This window comes from Pseudophryne corroboree, chromosome 6 (assembly GCF_028390025.1).
Source record: "Pseudophryne corroboree isolate aPseCor3 chromosome 6, aPseCor3.hap2, whole genome shotgun sequence".
In the NCBI taxonomy this organism is placed as follows: domain Eukaryota; kingdom Metazoa; phylum Chordata; class Amphibia; order Anura; family Myobatrachidae; genus Pseudophryne; species Pseudophryne corroboree.
Window position 1 is genome coordinate 302,349,089 of NC_086449.1, and position 20,873 is coordinate 302,369,961.

At 48.8% G+C, this 20,873-nt stretch overlaps 1 protein-coding gene and 1 non-coding gene across 4 annotated transcripts in view; both read left to right on the forward strand.

The window, feature by feature from the left end:
• Positions 1 to 20,873, forward strand: part of LOC134935215 (uncharacterized) — a 196,130-nt gene that overhangs the window by 84,557 nt on the left and 90,700 nt on the right. The window lies entirely within an intron of this gene.
• Positions 20,631 to 20,737, forward strand: LOC134938796 (U6 spliceosomal RNA). The gene has a single exon (XR_010181261.1). It is a non-coding gene; the product is annotated as a U6 spliceosomal RNA (small nuclear RNA).

The following is a 20,873-nucleotide window of genomic DNA, read 5'->3' on the forward strand; positions in this document are numbered from 1 at the left end:
TGCTACTGTGCGGCGTAATTTGAAGAATGGAGACTACTGTGCACCGTTTTAGGAATTGGTATTATTTTGTGGCCACACCCCTTCCCCGCGAAGCCACGCCACTATGTATTTTTGCGCGCGCCTATGGCGCGCACTGCCCCTGTTTTGCATGCAGGGGTGGGGCTCTGATGCCGTTTCTTGCACACAGTGCTAAAATGTCTAGTTACGGCACTGTTGCTAGGTATCCATTTCTCTGGCCCTGAGCAGGTCCCCCTCACCAGATCCTCTCAAGGGGTGAGGGGGTGGACTTGGATGGGATGGGGGGGGGCAAAGCATTTTGTCGCACCTGGGCCCACCGCTTGCTAGTTCCGCCACTGCTAAGTGGAGTTTACTTTTCCGGGCACATGATTTCTATATTCAGGGTGATAGGATGGGAAAGTTTTTGGCTTATTTAGCTAAAGAGGAGCTTTCCCCTACTACTGTGCATGGTTTGAGGCGAGCGGATGGTACTATGTGTGTTGATACTTGTATAGCGGCGAGTTTTTATGCCCACTTTGTTAATACCTATAAGTCTAAAGTATACTACTCTACTTTACAGCTGTCTACGTAGTTGGTTGAGGTGGTATTCCCTGTGCTTTGTTCATACTCCCAACAATTTCTGGATAGTTCTTTTACATTGGAGGAAGTGGAGATTGCGATTCGGTCTTTTCCTAATAATAAGGCCCCTGGAGTGCATGGCCTTCCCATTGAATTGTATAAAACCCATATACTGTAGATTTTTTTGCGCCTAAGCTTCTGGAAATTTTTAACTCTTTGATAGCTGATGGTTCTCTTCCCCCCCTCTATGACGGAAGCATTAGTGGTCCTGATTCCGAAGCCAGGTAAAGACTCTTGTTTACATGACTCGTATAGTCCTATCTCCTTACTTTCTACTGATATTAAAATACTGGCGGAATTGCTGGTTCTTCGTCTTAATACTGTGGTACTTGAAATAGTGCACAGGGACCAAACTGGTTTTATGCCAGGCAGATCTACTGCCCTTAATTTACGCCGTCTTTCTACTTATATGCAGTTGGCTGGTGAGGAGATGGACGATGTGGTCATTGTTTCCCTGAATGCTGCTCGTGCCTTTGATTTCGTGGAATAGATTTATCTTTGGGAAGTATTGGCTAGGTTTGGCTTGGGCCCGAATTTTATAGCTTGGGTTAAACTTTTATACTCCTCCCCGGCTGTAAGGGTGAATGTTAATGGCTTTACCAGCGACTCCTTCCCCCTGGAGAGGGGAACGCACCAGGGCTGCCCCTGTCCCCTTTGCTCTTTGTGCTTGCCATAGAACCCCAGGCATGTAAAATTAGAGCCTACTCTGCCATTAAGGGTATTAATGTTGTACACTGTGAAGAAAAAATTGGCTGATACGCTGACGATATGATTCTCTTCCTGTCTGATATGTCTCATTCTTTGCCTCAGCTCCTTGAGCTGGTTGAGGAGTTTGGCTTTTATTCAGGAATCCACATTAACTGGGACAAGTCGGTGGTGTTCCTATTCCTTCCATCCACCCTGCATCCCCCCACTTATGACTTTCCCTTGAAATGGTGCTCCCAATTTAAGTATTTAGGCATTCAGATTTCTCATTCTCCAGCTGACTTTATTGCACTGAACTTAACTCCCCAAATTGTGCGATTGCTAGAAAAGTCACGTGTTTGGCAAAAACTCCCTCTATCTGTTATGGGTCGGGTGAACCTTGTCAAAATGATTATTCAGCCAAAATTCTTATATATATTACAAAATGCCCCACTTTATATTCCCCTTTCCCAATTTCATCTGATTACTTGTCACATTACCTCTTATATATGGGGCGGGAAGCAGGCTGTTAAGACATTATATATGCCTTGGCATGAGGGGGGTTTGTCCCTGCCGGACTTGTACCTTTATTATGTGGCTGCTCAGGTAGTTCAGTTGGGAGAATGGGTTTCTCCTGGGGATTATGGTAACCTTCCTGTGGCCCTTCTGGATATGGCTGGCCTGGCGTTTTCTCCGCTGCAATTCCTACTGGCTCGCTCTTCGATTCCTTTCTTCCCCCTATATTACAAAAGGCTAGGCGGGTTTGGCTTGCAGTGGAGAAATTGTTGGGGGACAATACTGTTGACCCTTGCTCCCCTTTGTGGCATAAAATGGCTTTTCCTGAGGTTCAGATGTTGGACAGTGGCCTGGGGTGGACCTCTTTTGGTATCTCAGCTGTGGGTCAACTGTATCAGGACAGTGTCCTTCATACGTTTGAATACTTCTCAATCACATATGCTGTTCCTAGACAATATTTTTATCGTTACTTACAGCTCAGACATGCCTTATTTGCACAGTGGGGTAATGCTCCTCCGCAATTCTCTGACTCACCCATACATGCGCTGATACGTAACATGCCTGAACGTAGAACTGTGTCAGCTCTCTATTCCTCTCTCCTCTCCTCCACTGGGCGCGGTGGCTTAGGACCATTGAGAGATAAATGGGTGCCTGACCTGGGTGCTCTCGACAATGAGGACTGCGATTGTATGCTCGGCTCTCCTAGAATCACTACGGCCTATGCTAGATTCCATCAAATCCAGCTCTATATTCTGCACAGAATTTATTGGACTCGGAGTAGGCTATTTCGTATAGGTGGATTACTGTCCAATGCTTGTCCGAAATGTAAGGCTTTGGATGCTGGCTTCTATCATCTGCTCTGGCTGTGTCCACGTATTTCTGCTTATTGGGAGGAGGTGACGAACTGTATCCATGATACGGATATTCAGTTCCCTATTCTGACCCCTCACATATGTTTAATTGGGCTGGATTTCGAGGACTCTCTCAGTGGTCCTCTCAAAGTGTATCTTACCAATCTCCTTACTTTGGCATATGTATGTATCACATGTATCTTGATGGCGTGGGACCCTCCCGCCTTTCCTGCATGGATGGCACTTGTTAACACTACGCTCTCTCATGAGCATTTTATGTATGCTAAACGCAAATGTCCGGGTAAATATGATAAGGTCTGGGGTCTATGGATGAAATCTAGATATTCCATTGATTCTCCAGCCCCATTGTAGGACACTGGCTACTTGTTTGTTCCTTGCCTCTTGCATTTACTGAACTACCCTCTCTGTATACATATATACTATTAGATGATTAATCGCGCCCTACGGGTGCTCTTCACACCATTGTAAGGGCTACGCCCCCTTAACCCTTGCATACCCTTGAGGCGTGCAATATTTGTATTATATGGAGTATTACCTCCAGTCATAATTGTGTGAGTGGTTAAATATTGCACGGACAAAGGGCGTGCGATGGTTAAGGGGTCATAGCCCCTTGCAATGGTGTGAACAGCGCACGTAGGGCCTGATGAATCACCTAGTAGGTGCTGTGGTTGGGGGAGTGGCGGGTGCAGGAGAGATGTGGATGTGGGAGGGGGTCTGGGGGTGCAGCGGGTGGGGGAGGGGTGGTTGTGGTGGGTGGCGTGGGTGGGGGAGGGGCTGGTGTGGTGGGAAAGGGGCGGGTGCCGCAGGTGGGGTCCGGAGCCACTACAGATGCGGGGGTGCCGCAGGTGGGGGAAGGGCAGGTGCGGTGGTGCGCCAGGTGGAGGAGGGGCGGATGTGGGAGTGTTGCGGGTGGGGGAGGGGGTCCGGCGCCACCATGGGTGGTGGAGGGGGTGTGTGCGGGTGCCGCGGATGGGGCCCGGAGGTACTACGAGTGGGGGAGGGGCGGGTAATGCTTCTCCTGCTTCTTCTCCTGGAAGCAGCTAAGCTGCTGTCCTTCCTTTGGCAGTGGCTCTCCCGGAGAGTCGCACAGCAGCCAAGCAGCCAGTCACTATTCTTAGCTCCAGTGTCCCAACGCGCCGCATTACAGGGAAGAAGATGAACTCAATAAACAATGTGGGAGAGTATGCAAAGTATTTGTACGCTTTGTGTACGCTTTTTCCTGTCTCCTCCGGGTTACATCAGCACCTCTTAAGACTGCAATACAGACGTGATCTAACAACACAAAAGAGGGTTTTAAAACACCCAAGCAACCAGAAAAAAGATTTACCTAAAGATGCGTCTCCACTCTTTGTTGCTAGATCAAAGTCTGTTTTATGGCCTGCAAGTCTATGAGTGTGTAAAAAACTGGACTGAGCCCCCAATTGTTAAAGCTGATTAACTTACAGGACGAAAAAGCAATACCTTTTACCCCAAAGTTCGAGCTGCTGCGGCCGTTGAATATAATCCTTAACCTCTGTGTTGTTTACACACCTTACGTACACAAGCCCGTACCGTGTACGCACTCTGCGTACTCACACCGAATGGGCGCAATAAGTACACACTTTACGTACACAGGCCTACACGCTGTGATCACAATGCAACAACACGTGTGGCTGAGATACACTTTAAACCTTTAGCAGGAAAGGGACACGACACCAATTGTATTTAAATATGTTGGGATCCGACCCACCAACAGTTATTTACTAACAGGGGGTTACAACAAATAATACAATCACAATAAGAGAAGAGGCTACAATCAATGATATATACGTTTGTTTCGCCAGCGCCACCAGGTCCCGGTCCTCAGTCAATCAAGATAGATGACCTTCAGAGAATGTGTGTGGCCGGCCAGGCAGCTGGGCTTTTATACATTTGTCCAAAACATGATACAATAGAAACTGTAATCTCTTCACCGGTAGGTCAAAGGGCTGGTCATTTACAGTACAGGAGGGGTCATAGGTCGGTTTGAATAGGTGGACAATGCCTGGTCCAGGTGCATTTGCAAATGGTCTCCACTGGGTTCCCGCCGAATATCAAGAGTACAGTAAATACAGTTAATATTAATATACTGTTCCTGTGCATATCTATGCGCAGGAGCGTGCTATCTTCTGCAAACTGCTACCGGAATATTGCTCATAAAATACCTTACGGCTGGATACCAAACACCACCTCCTAACCTAATTCTGTCCCCTCATATCCTGTAAAGGTGAATCCCTTTGTTGTTGTTGTACCTTTTAAGCAAGTGTAGCTCGCTGGTGTGGTGCATGTGGGCTACGTGTAAATCGCGCACTATGTGGATTAAATATGAAATATGTCTTTGTGGCTTTTCCATGCGAATACAAATGCTACCGTAATTACTCATACCACGCGCTAATACGCACTAACGCATGAGCAATTATACGCAACTTGCGAGTATGTGCACGCATGGCAGAACAAGTACATGCATGGAGGCCATCTGTGTGGTGTTTGTACATGATGTGCATGGCTGTAATATTTTTGACTTCGACAAGTGCCTGTGAGGTGGGAAATACCCTCCACCATTTTAGAAGTTCCCTCAGATCTGTGCTGCTGCACCCTGGGTCTCTCTGCTGGCAGTGGCTTGAGTGCTGATGGGAGATAGCTGGCTGCTCTCCCTTTCCTGTTTCTTTGTACCTGCCTTCCCTGCTAGGCATTTTCAGTTTAATATTGTCCTGCCTGTGGAATACAATTACTGAAGACCTGTGGCATGTCATAATACTGTGTGTTGCTGTCCCCCCTCCTTGGGCCCTCTTCCTACCTTTTTGTGGAGCTATCACTGGACTGCTGTCGCTGAGGATCCCTGATGGTCCGGCTGCACAATCAGTCTGCTGCAGACCGTTTGGCAGGATTTGCCTGAGGCAATCAGACCCCGGCATCCTCAATGCCGACGTCTCCTTCTCATACTGATTCCTGCCCTCCCTCTCCCTGATATGGCTGGATCTCCTGAAGTTACCATGTCCCAGCTTTTGCAAGCTATCACTGACTATCACTTTTTGGAAGCTTGGCTGCTCTCCCTGTTCGGTAAGGATTCCTTCACTCTGCAATTTGCTGTTGAGAGGGCCCACAGTGTGCCTACCCGCCTTCTTCCTCCTGGTGCTCCACCTCACACCTTTATTGCTAAGGTCCTGCATTACAAGGATAGAGAAGCTGTTCTCCACCTTGCCAGGCTTCAGGGCTCTCTGGAGCATGAGGGTCAAAGAGTTGCTGCGTTGCAGGATTTTTCTTTCGATTTCCAGAAGTCCCGTTCACAGTTCACTCAAGTGAAGCAGAGACTGCGTGACTGTCAATTGCAGTATTCAATGTTGTTTCCTGCCCGTCTTCGTGTGGTGGCTGGTAATCGTACCCACTTTTTTGATTCTCCTCAATCTGCCTCAGTCTGGATTGATTTGCAACTGGCTCCGCAGGCTTCTCCGCCTTGACAAGACTTCTGCCTTAACCTATTTCTCTGTTCTTTTTATTTACTATTGTGCAGTATTTACTCTGCTGGATTGATATGTTTAGGATTTTTCTGTATGGTTATTACAGTGCCATTTGTTCTCCCCAGGGTATTCATCGTAATTATAATATGTTCTGTTAGATTACTATGATCGCTGCTTGAACCACTCGTGTCCTTATAGCGGTTCGGTGCCTGCTAGTGTTTCTCACCAGCTTCTTTTGCTGATGGCTGGGGATCTCATGCCCATAGGTTATGGGGATAGCTGCCCCGTGTTTAGTATAGTTTCATTTGCCTGACTCTCTATTGGGGTCTGGTTGTTTTGGTTACGGGAATAGGTATACCTATGTTTAGGTGGGTATGCGGGGTGGTAGGGGTTGAGGTTTTGTTAATTTTCTTACCTTTGTCTATCTGTATTTTTTATTTTTCTGCATTTCTTGACTGGTCTCTGATTTGTAATGTTAATGGGTGGAGGGTGTTCGGCTATGTGTTAGGGCGATACCGGTGCTGGCCCGTCTCTTTATTGTGTTTACTGTCATGCAATGGTTCACATTGTCTCATGGAACATTATAGGCCTTAATGATAAGGTTAAGCGCTCCCTGGTGTTAAAACTAGTGATGTGCACCGGACTTTTTTCGGGTTTTGTGTTTTGGTTTTGGATTCGGTTCCGCGGCCGTGTTTTGGATTCGGACGCGCTTTGGCAAAACCTCACCGAAATTTTTTTGTCGGATTCGGGTGTTTTTTTCAAAAAACCCTAAAAAACAGCTTAAATTATAGAATTTGGGGGGTCATTTTGATCCCATAGTATTATTAACCTCAATAACCATAATTTCCACTCATTTCCAGTCTATTCTGAACACCTCACACCTCACAATATTATTTTTAGTCCTAAAATTTGCACCGAGGTCGCTGGATGGCTAAGCTAAGCGACAAAAGTGGCCGACACAAACACCTGGCCCATCTAGGAGTGGCATTGCAGTGTCAGGCAGGATGGCACTTCAAAAAAATTGTCCCCAAACAGCACTTGATGCAAAGAAAAAAAGAGGCGCACCAAGGTCGCTGTGTGACTAAGCTAAGCGACACAAGTGGCCGACACAAAGACCTGGCCCATCTAGGAGTGGCACTGCAGTGTCAGGCAGGATGGCACTTCAAAAAAATTGTCCCCAAACAGCACATGATGTAAAGAAAAATTAAAGAAAAAAGAGGTGCAAGATGGAATTGTCCTTGGACCCTCCCACCCACCCTTATGTTGTATAAACAGGACATGCACACTTTAACGAACCCATCATTTCAGCGACAGGGTCTGCCACACGACTGTGACTGAAATGACTGGTTGGTTTGGGCCCCCACCAAAAAAAGAAGCAATCAATCTCTCCTTGCACAAACTGGCTCTACAGAGGCAAGATGTCCACCTCATCATCATCCTCCGATTCCTCACCCCTTTCAATGTGTACATCCCCCTCCTCACAGATTATTAATTCGTCCCCACTGGAATCCACCATCTCAGGTCCCTGTGTACTTTGTGGAGGCAATTGCTGCTGGTGAATGTCTCCACGGAGGAATTGATTATAATTCATTTTGATGAACATCATCTTCTCCACATTTTCTGGAAGTAACCTCGTACGCCGATTGCTGACAAGGTGAGCGTCTGCACTAAACACTCTTTCGGAGTACACACTGGAGGGAGGGCAACTTAGGTAGAATAAAGCCAGTTTGTGCAAGGGCCTCCAAATTGCCTCTTTTTCCTGCCAGTATACGTACGGACTGTCTGACGTGCCTACTTGGATGCGGTCACTCATATAATCCTCCACCATTCTTTCAATGGTGAGAGAATCATATGCAGTGACAGTAGACGACATGTCAGTAATCGTTGGCAGGTCCTTCAGTCCGGACCAGATGTCAGCACTCGCTCCAGACTGCCCTGCATCACCGCCAGCGGGTGGGCTCGGAATTCTTAGCCTTTTCCTCACACCCCCAGTTGCGGGAGAATGTGAAGGAGGAGATGTTGACGGGTCACGTTCCGCTTGACTTGACTATTTTCTCACCAGCAGGTCTTTGAACCTCTGCAGACTTGTGTCTGCCGGAAAGAGAGATACAACGTAGGTTTTAAATCTAGGATCGAGCACGGTGGCCAAAATGTAGTGCTCTGATTTCAACAGATTGACCACCCGTGAATCCTGGTTAAGCGAATTAAGGGCTCCATCCACAAGTCCCACATGCCTAGCGGAATCGTTCTGTTTTAGCTCCTCCTTCAATGTCTCCAGCTTCTTCTGCAAAAGCCTAATGAGGGGAATGACCTGACTCAGGCTGGCAGTGTCTGAACTGACTTCACGTGTGGCAAGTACAAAGGGGTGCAGAACCTTGCACAACGTTGAAATCATTCTCCACTGCGCTTGAGTCAGGTGCATTCCCCCTCCTTTGCCTATATTGTGGCCAGATGTATAGGCTTGAATGGCCTTTTGCTGCTCCTCCATCCTCTGAAGCATATAGAGGGTTGAATTCCACCTCGTTACCACCTCTTGCTTCAGATGATGGCAGGGCAGGTTCAGGATTGTTTGGTGGTGCTCCAGTCTTCTGTACGCGGTGGCTGAATGCCGAAAGTGTCCCGCAATTCTTCGGGCCACCGACAGCATCTCTTGCACGCCCCTGTCGTTTTTTAAATAATTCTGCACCACCAAATTCAATGTATGTGCAAAACATGGGACGTGCTGGAATTTGCCCAGATGTAATGCACGCACAATACTGCTGGCGTTGTCCGATGTCACAAATCCCCAGGAGAGTCCAATTGGGGTAAGCCATTCTGCGATGATCTTCCTCAGTTGCCGTAAGAGGTTGTCAGCTGTGTGCCTCTTCTGGAAAGCGGTGATACAAAGTGTAGCCTGCCTAGGAACGAGTTGGCGTTTGCGAGATGCTGCTACTGGTGCCGCCGCTGCTGTTCTTGCTGCGGGAGGCAATACATCTACCCAGTGGGCTGTCACAGTCATATAGTCCTGAGTCTGCCCTGCTCCACTTGTCCACATGTCTGTGGTTAAGTGGACATTGGGTACAACTGCATTTTTTAGGACACTTGTGAGTCTTTTTCTGAGGTCTGTGTACATTTTCGGTATCGCCTACCTAGAGAAATGGAACCTAGATGGTATTTGGTACCGGGGACACAGTACCTCAATCAAGTCTCTAGTTGCCTCTGAATTAACGGTGGATACCGGAACCACGTTTCTCACCGCCCAGGCTGCCAAGGCCTGAGTTATCTGCTTTGCAGCAGGATGACTGCTGTGGTATTTCATCTTCCTCGCAAAGGACTGTTGGACAGTCAATTGCTTACTGGAAGTAGTACAAGTGGTCTTCCGACTTCCCCTCTGGGATGACAATCGACTCCCAGCAGCTACAACAGCAGCGCCAGCAGCAGTAGGCGTAACACTCAAGGATGCATCGGAGGAATCCCAGGCAGGAGAGGACTCGTCAGACTTGCCAGTGACATGGCTTGCAGGACTATTGGCTTTCCTGGGTAAGGAGGAAATTGACACTGAGGGAGTTGGTGGTGTGGTTTGCAGGAGCTTGGTTACAAGAGGAAGGGATTTAGTGGTCAGTGGACTGCTTCCGCTGTCACCCAAAGTTTTTGAACTTGTCACTGACTTATGATGAATGCGCTGCAGGTGACGTATAAGGGAGGATGTTCCGAGGTGGTTAACGTCCTTACCCCTACTTATTACAGCTTGACAAAGGCAACACACGGCTTGACACCTGTTGTCCGCATTTGTGTTGAAATAATTCCACACCGAAGAGCTGATTTTTTTTGTATTTTGACCAGGCATGTCAATGGCCATATTCGTCCCACGGACAACAGGTGTCTCCCCTGGTGCCTGACTTAAACAAACCACCTCACCATCAGAATCCTCCTTGTCAATTTCCTCCCCAGCGCCAGCAACACCCTTATCCTCATCCTGGTGTACTTCAACAGTGACATCTTCAATTTGACTATCAGGAACTGGACTGCAGGTGCTCCTTCCAGCACTTGCAGGGGGCGTGCAAATGGTGGAAGGCGCAAGCTCTTCCCGTCCAGTGTTGGGAAGGTCAGGCATCGCAACCGACACAATTGGACTCTCCTTGGGTATTTGTGATTTAGAAGAACGCACAGTTCTTTGCTGTGCTTTTGCCAGCTTAAGTCTTTTAATTTTTCTAGCGAGAGGATGATCCTCATGTGAAGCTGAACCACTAGCCATGAACATAGGCCAGGGCCTCAGCCGTTCCTTGCCACTCCGTTTCGTAAATGGCATATTGGCAAGTTTACGCTTCTCCTCAGACGCTTTTAATTTTGATTTTTGGGTCATTTTACTGAACTTTTGTTTTTTGGATTTTACATGCTCTCTACTATGACATTGGGCATCGGCCTTGGCAGACGACGTTGATGGCATTTCATCGTCTCAGCCATGACTAGTGGCAGCAGCTTCAGCACGAGGTGGAAGTGGATCTTGATCTTTCCCTATTTTAACCTCCACATTTTTGTTCTCCATATTTTAATGTGTGGAATTATATGCCAGTATGCAATGGCCTACTACTATATATACTGCGCACAACTAAAATGCACCACAGGTATAGAATGTAGATGGATAGTATACTTAATGACGACACAGAGGTAGGTACAGCAGTGACCTTCCGTACCGTACTGCTATATATAGTTTACTGGTGGTCACTGTGTCAGCAAACTGCAAAACTAAAATGCACCACAGGTATAGAATGTAGATGGATAGTATACTTAATGACGACACAGAGGTAGGTACAGCAGTGGCTTTCCGTACCGTACTGCTATATATAGTATACTGGTGGTCACTGTGTCAGCAAACTGCAAAACTAAAATGCACCACAGGTATAGAATGTAGATGGATAGTATACTTAATGACGACACAGAGGTAGGTACAGCAGTGGCCTTCCGTACCGTACTGCTATATATAGTATACTGATGGTCACTGTGTCAGCAAAACTCTGCACTGTACTCCTCCTATATAATATTATACTGGTGGTCCCGACTCCCCAGTCCCCACAATAAAGCAGCACACTGAGCACAGATATGGAGTGTTTTTCAGGCAGACAACGTATAATGGTGGTCACTGTCAGCAAAACTCGGCACTGTACTCCTCCTATATAATATTAATTATACTGGTGGTCCCCAGTCCCCACATTAAAATAAAGCAGCACACTGAGCACAGATATGGAGTGTTTTTCCGGCAGACAACGTATACTGGTGGTCACTGTCAGCAAAACTCTGCACTGTACTCCTGCTATATAATACAGCTGCTCCCCAGTCCCCACAATTAAGCAGTGTGAGCACAGATATATATGCAGCATACTGAGCACAGATATGGAGCGTTTTTTTCAGGCAGAGAACGGATAACTGGTGGTCACTGATCAGCAAAACTCTGCACTGTACTCCTACTATATTATACAGCTGCTCCCCAGTCCTCCCCACAATGAATTAAGCAATAATGCACAATCAAATTCAACAATAACGGAGAGGATGCCAGCCACGTCCTCTCCCTAACATTTGCAATGCACGAGTGAAAATGGCGGCGACGCGCGGCTGCTTATATAGAATCCGAATCTCGCGAGAATCCGACAGCGGGATGATGACGTTCGGGCGCGCTCGGGTTACCCGAGCCATACGGGAGAATCCGAGTATGGCTCGGACCCGTGTAAAAAGGGTGAAGTTCGGGGGGGTTCGGTTTCCGAGAAACCGAACCCGCTCATCACTAGTTAAAACAGCATAGGACCCACTCCCCGGGTTTGGTGTGTTTATTGGAGACCTGTGTACTTTCCTTAAAAAAACCGTGGGTGGGATGGACCTTCCATTCTACCTTTCACTCTAATTCCAGGGGGTGTCAGTCTTAATCCAGTCTTAATCCATAAAAATATGGGTTTTCTTTGTCAGAGGGTGCAGATTGATACGCTGGGTTATGTTTTTTTAGCTGGCACCATCCATAATGCCCCATTTATACTTCTGGCAGTGTACATTCCCCCTCCCTATAACTCTGGTATTTTAGTCAAAGCCTGTGCATTTTCTCAAACTTTACAGGGGAAGGCACTACTGCCTTCGCCCGTTTGGTTACTGAAATGGGTCTCCTTGATGTTTGGCATTTATGTTCTTCCTCGGTTAAACGCTACTCATGCTTTTCTAGCACATTTGGTGTGTTTTCCTGTATAGATATGGCTCTCTTATCCCGCTCCCACCTTCCAGCTGTCTCTTTTGTAGACTATTTGGCTCGAGGGATCTCGGATCACTCTCCCATACTTCTTTCTTTAGACTTCCGTATCCCTAGGGGAGCATCCTTCTAGAGATTTAACCCCTTTTGGTTGTCTCAGATGGGGGCTGCCTCTGAGTTACTGGTGCTATGGAAGGAATTTTTGGTGAATAACCCAGTGTGTGATGATGCCCCTCTGACATGGGATGCTTTCAAGGCCTTCCTGCGAGGCTCCCTGGTCTCTAGGGATGCCCAAATTTAAGTGTTTAATAGAAAGTCTGAGGAGGAGTTGGAGAGAGGGAGTCTTGAGCTGGAGCAGATTTATATGCATAGCGGTTTACTGGCTGTTTCGAGTGGAATGGCTGGTCGTCCATAAGCAGTGGACAGACCTGCTCCTGGATAAATCTAAGTGGAGTTTACTTTTCCGGGCACATGATTTCTATATTCAGGGTGATAGGATGGGAACGTTTTTGGCTTATTTAGCTAAAGAGGAGCTTTCCCCTACTACTGTGCATGGTTTGAGGCGAGCCGATGGTACTATGTGTGTTGATACTTGTATAGCGGCGAGTTTTTATGCCCACTTTGTTAATACCTATAAGTCTAAAGTGTACTACTCTACTTTACAGCTGTCTACGTAGTTGGTTGAGGTGGTATTCCCTGTGCTTTGTTCATACTCCCAACAATTTCTGGATAGTTCTTTTACATTGGAGGAAGTGGAGATTGCGATTCGGTCTTTTCCTAATAATAAGGCCCCTGGGGTGCATGGCCTTCCCATTGATTTGTATAAAACCCATATACTGTAGATTTGTTTGCGCCTAAGCTTCTGGAAATTTTTAACTCTTTGATAGCTGATGGTTCTCTTCCCCCCTCTATGACGGAAGCATTAGTGGTCCTGATTCCGAAGCCAGGTAAAGACTCTTGTTTACATGACTCGTATAGTCCTATCTCCTTACTTTCTACTGATATTAAAATACTGGCGGAATTGCTGGTTCTTCGTCTTAATACTGTGGTACTTGAAATAGTGCACAGGGACCAAACTGGTTTTATGCCAGGCAGATCTACTGCCCTTAATTTATGCCGTCTTTCTACTTATATGCAGTTGGCTGGTGAGGAGATGGACGATGTGGTCATTGTTTCCCTGAATGCTGCTCGTGCCTTTGATTTCGTGGAATAGATTTATCTTTGGGAAGTATTGGCTAGGTTTGGCTTGGGCCCGAATTTTATAGCTTGGGTTAAACTTTTATACTCCTCCCCGGCTGTTAGGGTGAATGTTAATGGCTTTACTAGCAACTCCTTCCCCCTGGAGAGGGGAACGCACCAGGGCTGCCCCTTGTCCCCTTTGCTCTTTGTGCTGGCCATAGAACCCCAGGCATGTAAAATTAGAGCCTACTCTGCCATTAAGGGTATTAAGGTTGTACACTGTGAAGAAAAAATTGGCTGATACGCTGACGATATGATTCTCTTCCTGTCTGATATGTCTCATTCTTTGCCTCAGCTCCTTGAGTTGGTTGAGGAGTTTGGCTTTTATTCAGGAATCCACATTAACTGGGACAAGTCGGTGGTGTTCCTATTCCTTCCATCCACCCTGCATCCCCCCACTTATGACTTTCCCTTGAAATGGTGCTCCCAATTTAAGTATTTAGGCATTCAGATTTCTCATTCTCTAGCTGACTTTATTGCAATGAACTTAACTCCCCAAATTGTGCGATTGCGAGAAAAGTCACGTGTTTGGCAGAAACTCCCTCTATCTGTTATGAGTCGGGTGAACCTTGTCAAAATGATTATTCAGCCAAAATTCTTATATATATTACAAAATGCCCCACTTTATATTCCCCTTTCCCAATTTCATCTGATTACTTGTCACATTACCTCTTATATATGGGCGGGAAGCAGGCTGTTAAGACATTATATATGCCTTGGCATGAGGGGGGTTTGTCCCTGCCGGACTTGTACCTTTATTATGTGGCTGCTCAGGTAGTTCAGTTGGGAGAATGGGTTTCTCCTGGGGATTATGGTAACCTTCCTGTGGCCCTTCTGGATATGGCTGGCCTGGCGTTTTCTCCGCTGCAATTCCTACTGGCTCGCTCTTCGATTCCTCTCTTCCCCCTATATTACAAAAGGCTAGGCGGGTTTGGCTTGCAGTGGAGAAATTGTTGGGGGACAATACTGTTGACCCTTGCTCCCCTTTGTGGCATAATATGGCTTTTCCTGAGGTTCAATTGTTGGACAGTGGCCTGGGGTGGACCTCTTTTGGTATCTCAACTGTGGGTCAACTGTATCAGGACAGTGTCCTTCATACGTTTGAATACTTCTCAATCACATATGCTGTTCCTAGACAATATTTTTATCGTTACTTACAGCTCAGACATGCCTTATTTGCACAGTGGGGTAATGCTCCTCCGTAATTCTCTGACTCACCCATACATGCGCTGATACGTAACATGCCTGAACGTAGAACTGTGTCAGCTCTCTATTCCTCTCTCCTCTCCTCCACTGGGCGCGGTGGCTTAGGACCATTGAGAGATAAATGGGTGCCTGACCTGGGTGCTCTCGACAATGAGGACTGCGATTGTATGCTCGGCTCTCCTAGAATCACTACGGCCTATGCTAGATTCCATCAAATCCAGCTCTATATTCTGCACAGAATTTATTGGACTCGGAGTAGGCTATTTCGTATAGGTGGATTACTGTCCAATGCTTGTCCGAAATGTAAGGCTTTGGATGCTGGCTTCTATCATCTGCTCTGGCTGTGTCCACGTATATTTCTGCTTATTGGGAGGAGGTGACGAACTGTATCCATGATACGGATATTCAGTTCCCTATTCTGACCCCTCACATATGTTTAATTGGGCTGGATTTCGAGGACTCTCTCAGTGGTCCTCTCAAAGTGTATCTTACCAATCTCCTTACTTTGGCATATGTATGTATCACATGTATCTTGATGGCGTGGGACCCTCCCGCCTTTCCTGCATGGATGGCACTTGTTAACACTACGCTCTCTCATGAGCATTTTATGTATGCTAAACGCAAATGTCCGGGTAAATATGATAAGGTCTGGGGTCTATGGATGAAATCTAGATATTCCATTGATTCTCCAGCCCCATTGTAGGACACTGGCTACTTGTTTGTCCCTTGCCTCTTGCATTTACTGAACTACCCTCTCTGTATACATATATACTATTAGGTGATTAATCGCGCCCTACGGGCGCTCTTCACACCATTGTAAGGGCTACGCCCCCTTAACCCTTGCATACCCTTGAGGCGTGCAATATTTGTATTATATGGAGTATTACCTCCAGTCATAATTGTGTGAGTGGTTAAATATTGCACGGACAAAGGGCGTGCGATGGTTAAGGGGTCATAGCCCCTTGCAATGGCGTGAACAGCGCACGTAGGGCCTGATGAATCACCTAGTAGGTGCTGTGGTTGGGGGAGTGGCGGGTGCAGGAGAGACGTGGATGTGGGAGGGTGTCTGGGGGTGCAGCGGGTGGGGGAGGGGTGGTTGTGGTGGGTGGCGTGGGTGAAGGAGGGGCTGGTGTGGTGGGCGAGGGGCGGGTGCCGCAGGTGGGGTCCGGAGCCACCACGGATGCGGGGGTGCCGCAGGTGGGGGAAGGGCAGGTGCGGTGGTGCGGCAGGTGGGGGAGGGGTGGATGTGGTGGTGCTGCGGGTGGGGGAGGGGTCCGGCGCCACCATGGGTGGTGGAGGGTGTGTGTGCGGGTGCCGCGGATGGGGCCCGGAGGTACTACGAGTGGGGGAGGGGCGGGTAATGCTTCTCCTCCTGGAAGCAGCTAGGCTGCTGTCCTTCCTTTGGCAGTGGCTATCCCGGAGAGTCGCACAGCAGCCAAGCAGCCAGTCACTATTCTTAGCTCCAGTGTCCCAACGCGCCGCATTACAGGGAAGAAGATGAACTCAATAAACCACAGCTTCCAGCACCCCTAAGGACCAGAATGCTTCGGCGCTAAGGGCTGCTGGGAGCTGTAGTTTATTTAGTGCATCTACTTCCCTGTAATGTGGCGCATTGGGACACCGACGCTAACAATAGTGACTGGCTGGCTGAACTGACTAATTCGCTGAATCAATGTAAAAGGTGAGAGTGCTGTGCATTGTCAGTGACACTGCACACCCACTACACTGCACAGCACTGTCACCTTTTACATTGATTCAGCGTCCAGACATTACCCTCCGCGATATTACCCACTCTATCCGTTACATTAGCCATCTTTGGGCTTCTAGGCCTGCAGCCCAAGTGCTGTTTTGCGGAGTCAGGGCCTCTGGAGACCGGTGCACGGCTGTGGCAGGGAGGCACTTCTGTGACATCACGCGCAAAGGAGGCTCCGGGGATCAGAGAGTATGCAGCGCAGGTGGGCTATGAAAGCCTTCCGCTGCGCCACTTTCATACACATCTATGCCGGTGGCCACAGCAGCTTTTGTTCCACCTGCACCGCGGTTAGGGAGTGGGGATTGTTGATGCCGGAGGGAGCATGCTGACTGGCAGCATGACATAGGGGGTCATTCCAACCTGATCGCAGCTCCTGTGGCTGGCAGGGAGTTACTCGAACGGTGCCCTGGTCGCAACGGCTGCGTTGGCCACCCCGTGCCCACAAAACGGTGGCCAAGCGCCGCCGTGCCCCCCCTCCCGCCCAGCGACCACCTGTGCCTGTCAATCAGGCAGAGGTGATCGCTAGGCAGCGACAGCCGTCGGCTGCCAGCCATACTGTGGTGCCGGCGCAGTTCTGACCTGCGATGAACTGCAGCAAACGATCATGTCAGAATGACCCCCATAGGACGCTACAGCACAGAGACTTGCTGCAGATGCAGCAGTGGCATACCCTCCAAGTGTACCTTTTTGGCAGGTACAGTACCTTTTTTTATGGTCTATACCAGGGGTGGGCAATTATTTCAGCTGGGGGGCCGCTTAACACTTCCAGTGAATAGTCGAGGGCCACACACAAAATATCTTGTAAAATCGGGTCTGAACTGCGCATGCACCGCAATGTGCAGGCGCGTCGGTCTGCAGCGTCGGGCAGCGACGGGATGGTACGAACAAAGCGATCGCACAGTGATTGACAGGAAGAGGGCGTTTGTGGGTGGCAATTGCCCGTTTTAGAGGAGTGTCCGCAAAAATGAAGGAGGGACCAGGCGTTTGGAGGGAGGGTTTCTGACGTCAGCTCCGGTCCCGATCATCGCACCGGAAGAGTAAGTCCTGAGCTGTGCAGAAACTGCACAAACTTCTGTTTGTGCAGCTCTCTGCAGATGTGATCACACCCGTGCACAGCGATTACCCCCACCCCCTGTAGGTGGTGACTACCTGATCGCAGCAGTGCAAAAATTGCCTGCTAGCGATCAGGTCTGAATTAGGCCCATAGATATGTATATAACTATAAAAACATAGTGTATATATATATATATATATAAAACATACACCACAATATACATTACATACGTAGTTTTTTTACAGGCAAATACAAAATGTCTAAAAAAACACATATAATAAATAAATAAATAAATAAAAAACAGTGCTGAAAACAAACAGCATCCTGTGTAATGCTGGTATTCACAGCTCCTGTCTCTCCCTGGGCACAGTTACTAGCTCCCCCCCCCCCCCCCCCCCCCCACGCCCCATATAGCAGTCTCTACCCCCCTCCCCCCGACCCATATAGCAGTCCCAACACCTCTTCACCCCCCTCCCCTAAACCCGTATGGCAGTCCCTAATCTCCCTCCCTCTCCTCTCTCCCCCTCCTCCTCCCCCCCCCCCCCCCCCCGAACCAATAAAGCAGTCTCTTAAACTTATCCACAGTCCCCATTACCTTTTTTACACAGTGGCAGATCCGCTGCCCAGATGATCCGCTGCCTGCTGCCAGATTCCCGCTGCACGCTGTGCTGCACCGAGTCGCTGCGGCTGCTGCCCACTCCTGCCATGGCCCCGCCCCCGTGACGCCCAGCGCCTGACGTCACAGTGGAAATCCCGGTCAGCAGACCCTGTGACGTGACCGGGATTTCCTCTGCGGCGCCGTGTCTGGGAGCTATGTAGCGCAATGACGAGTGGCTCAGCCAGTCGGGCCGCTTGTCATTGCACACTGGTGTGAGACAGCGGGGCCAGGTAGAATCGGTTCGCGGGCCGGATCCGGCCCGCGGGCCGCACGTTGCCCACCCCTAGTCTATACCATACTTACCTACATTGTTTTTCTCCTCTCCGGGAGAAGCCCGGAGAGGAGACGCTGCTGGTGCCTTCGGGGGGCGGGGCTGTGACACCACTAAGCCCCGCCCCCGCAGTGGGAAATGCCGCGATTCGGGGGTCCATGGGAAGGGGGCGGGGCTAAAATGACGCGATTAGCATCATTTTAACCCCTTCTCCACCCGACGGAGGTTATCTCTCCATCCTGCTCGCATCACTAGGGTGCGAGCAGGATTCGGGAGACCTGCCCACTCTTCCGGGGGTGCGGGGGGCTACCCCAAAAAACGGGAGCCTCCCGCAGCTTCCGGGAGAGTAGGTAAGTATGGTCTGTTCTGATTTTTGGCTGTCCAAACTTCCATTGAAAGTATAGGAAAAGGGTCGTGGCCACGCCACTGTACCCGTGGCCACGCCCCCTTTTCGAATTTGTCCCGATGTTTATGTGTAAATTGTTGGAGGGTATGTTGCTGCAGATGCAGTGGGCCTATTTTGGGGTGTGGAGCTAGAGCTGCAGCTCCATCAGCCCCATTGTTAATCCTGCTCTGGGAAGTTGGAACACACAGCAGCCAAAAGACAGAGCCTCCCATTGGATGTAACCTGTGTGGGAGGGCGTATCTCACTCAATCAGCTGTGGACTGGGTGTGATAGAACTGCTGCTAACCCAATGAGAGCTCCTAGCCACTCCCAGCGTTATCCACACAGTCACAGTGACAGATCTGGGCAATTATATAGGAGATTCTGATGATCTCTATTCTCTCTGCTACTTGCTGTTTGCCTAAACTCTATGGGGGAGATTCAAATGTTTGAAAAGTCAGTTGGGAGTCTGTTTTTTCCTATCTAATAGACAGGAAAAAACAGACACCCAACCGACTTTTCAAACATTTGAATCTCCCCCTATATGTTGGATTGTATGTAGGGAGGCCAATCCCGGGATCCTGCCAGGCCAATCCCGGGATCGGCAGGATCCCGGGATTTGGGCCCAAAAATGCCAGGATTTGAATCCCGGGATTGGAGCCTCCAATCCCGGGATTCACAAGATTACATTGCGCATGTGCGGGAGGGTGGGTGTAAGTAATACTACTTACTATTAGGTGGGCGGCAGCCATGGACACACGCTGAACGTGGTGGCACTCCAAATGTAGCGCCGGCCACCAGCCAATCAGAGCTGGTGGACCGGCAGCTAATCAGGGAAGCTGCCGCAGCAGCGGCAGCCAATCAGGAGTGACTGCTGCGGCCGATTCCCTGATTGGCTGCCGGTCCGCCAGCTCTGGTTGGCTGGCGGCCGGTGCTTCATTTGAAGTGCCGCCGCGTTCAGTGTGTCCATGGCTGCCGCCGACCTAATAGTAAGTAGTATTACTTACACCCACCCTCCCTCCGTGCAGTGCTCTCTAACAGCCTCCCTTCCGCGCCGCTACCTACACCAGCCCTACCTCCTGCGCCGCTACCTACACCCTCCCTCCCTTCCGCGCCGCTATCTACACCAACCCTCCCGCGCCACTACCTACACCCTCCCTCCAGCGCTGCTCCCTACACCATTCTCTACTTCCCTTCTCTGATCCCTACTGCAATCCCGGGATCCTGGGAATCCCGGGATTGAGCGTTTTTCAATCCCGAAACCCGGGATTGAAAAAACGGCCGGGATTGGCCTCCCTAATTGTATGGTAAAATGTTTTACTGTTGTCCACCTGTGTCTGAGATCTATTGCTGATGTTTCCCCTCAAGAAATGCAAAGTTCTCTTTTATTTTAATGTCTTTATTTGTTTGTCTGTTTTGTATTGTTTTTGAAAAATCAATAAAAAAAATACTTGATTTAAAAAATAAAAAATCCTCTGGGAGCTCCAGAGTGTGCATCCTCTCCTGAGAGCAAATTCTTCTAAACTGGCTGTATGAAGGGGCATAGAGGGAAGGAGCCAGCACACCCAGTTGAAGAAATTTAAAGTGCCCCGGCTCCTTTGGACCCCTTCTATACCCCATTGTATTAAGTGAACCCCAGTATCCCTTATGGATGTTTGATAAACTATATCTAGTGCTTGCTTCGGCAGCACATATACTAAAATTGGAACGATACAGAGAAGATTAGCATGGCCCCTGCGCAAGGATGACATGCAAATTCGTGAGGCATTCCATATTTTTACCTTTTTTGCCCCATCTTGATTCAAAGAGGGTCTAGGCAGGGCTGCCCTTTCGCGCTCCTCCTTTTTGCTTTAGTTCTGGTCAAAACTGGAACTACAATCGGCTTGGTTGTGGTGAGGGCTCTGAGGATTTATGT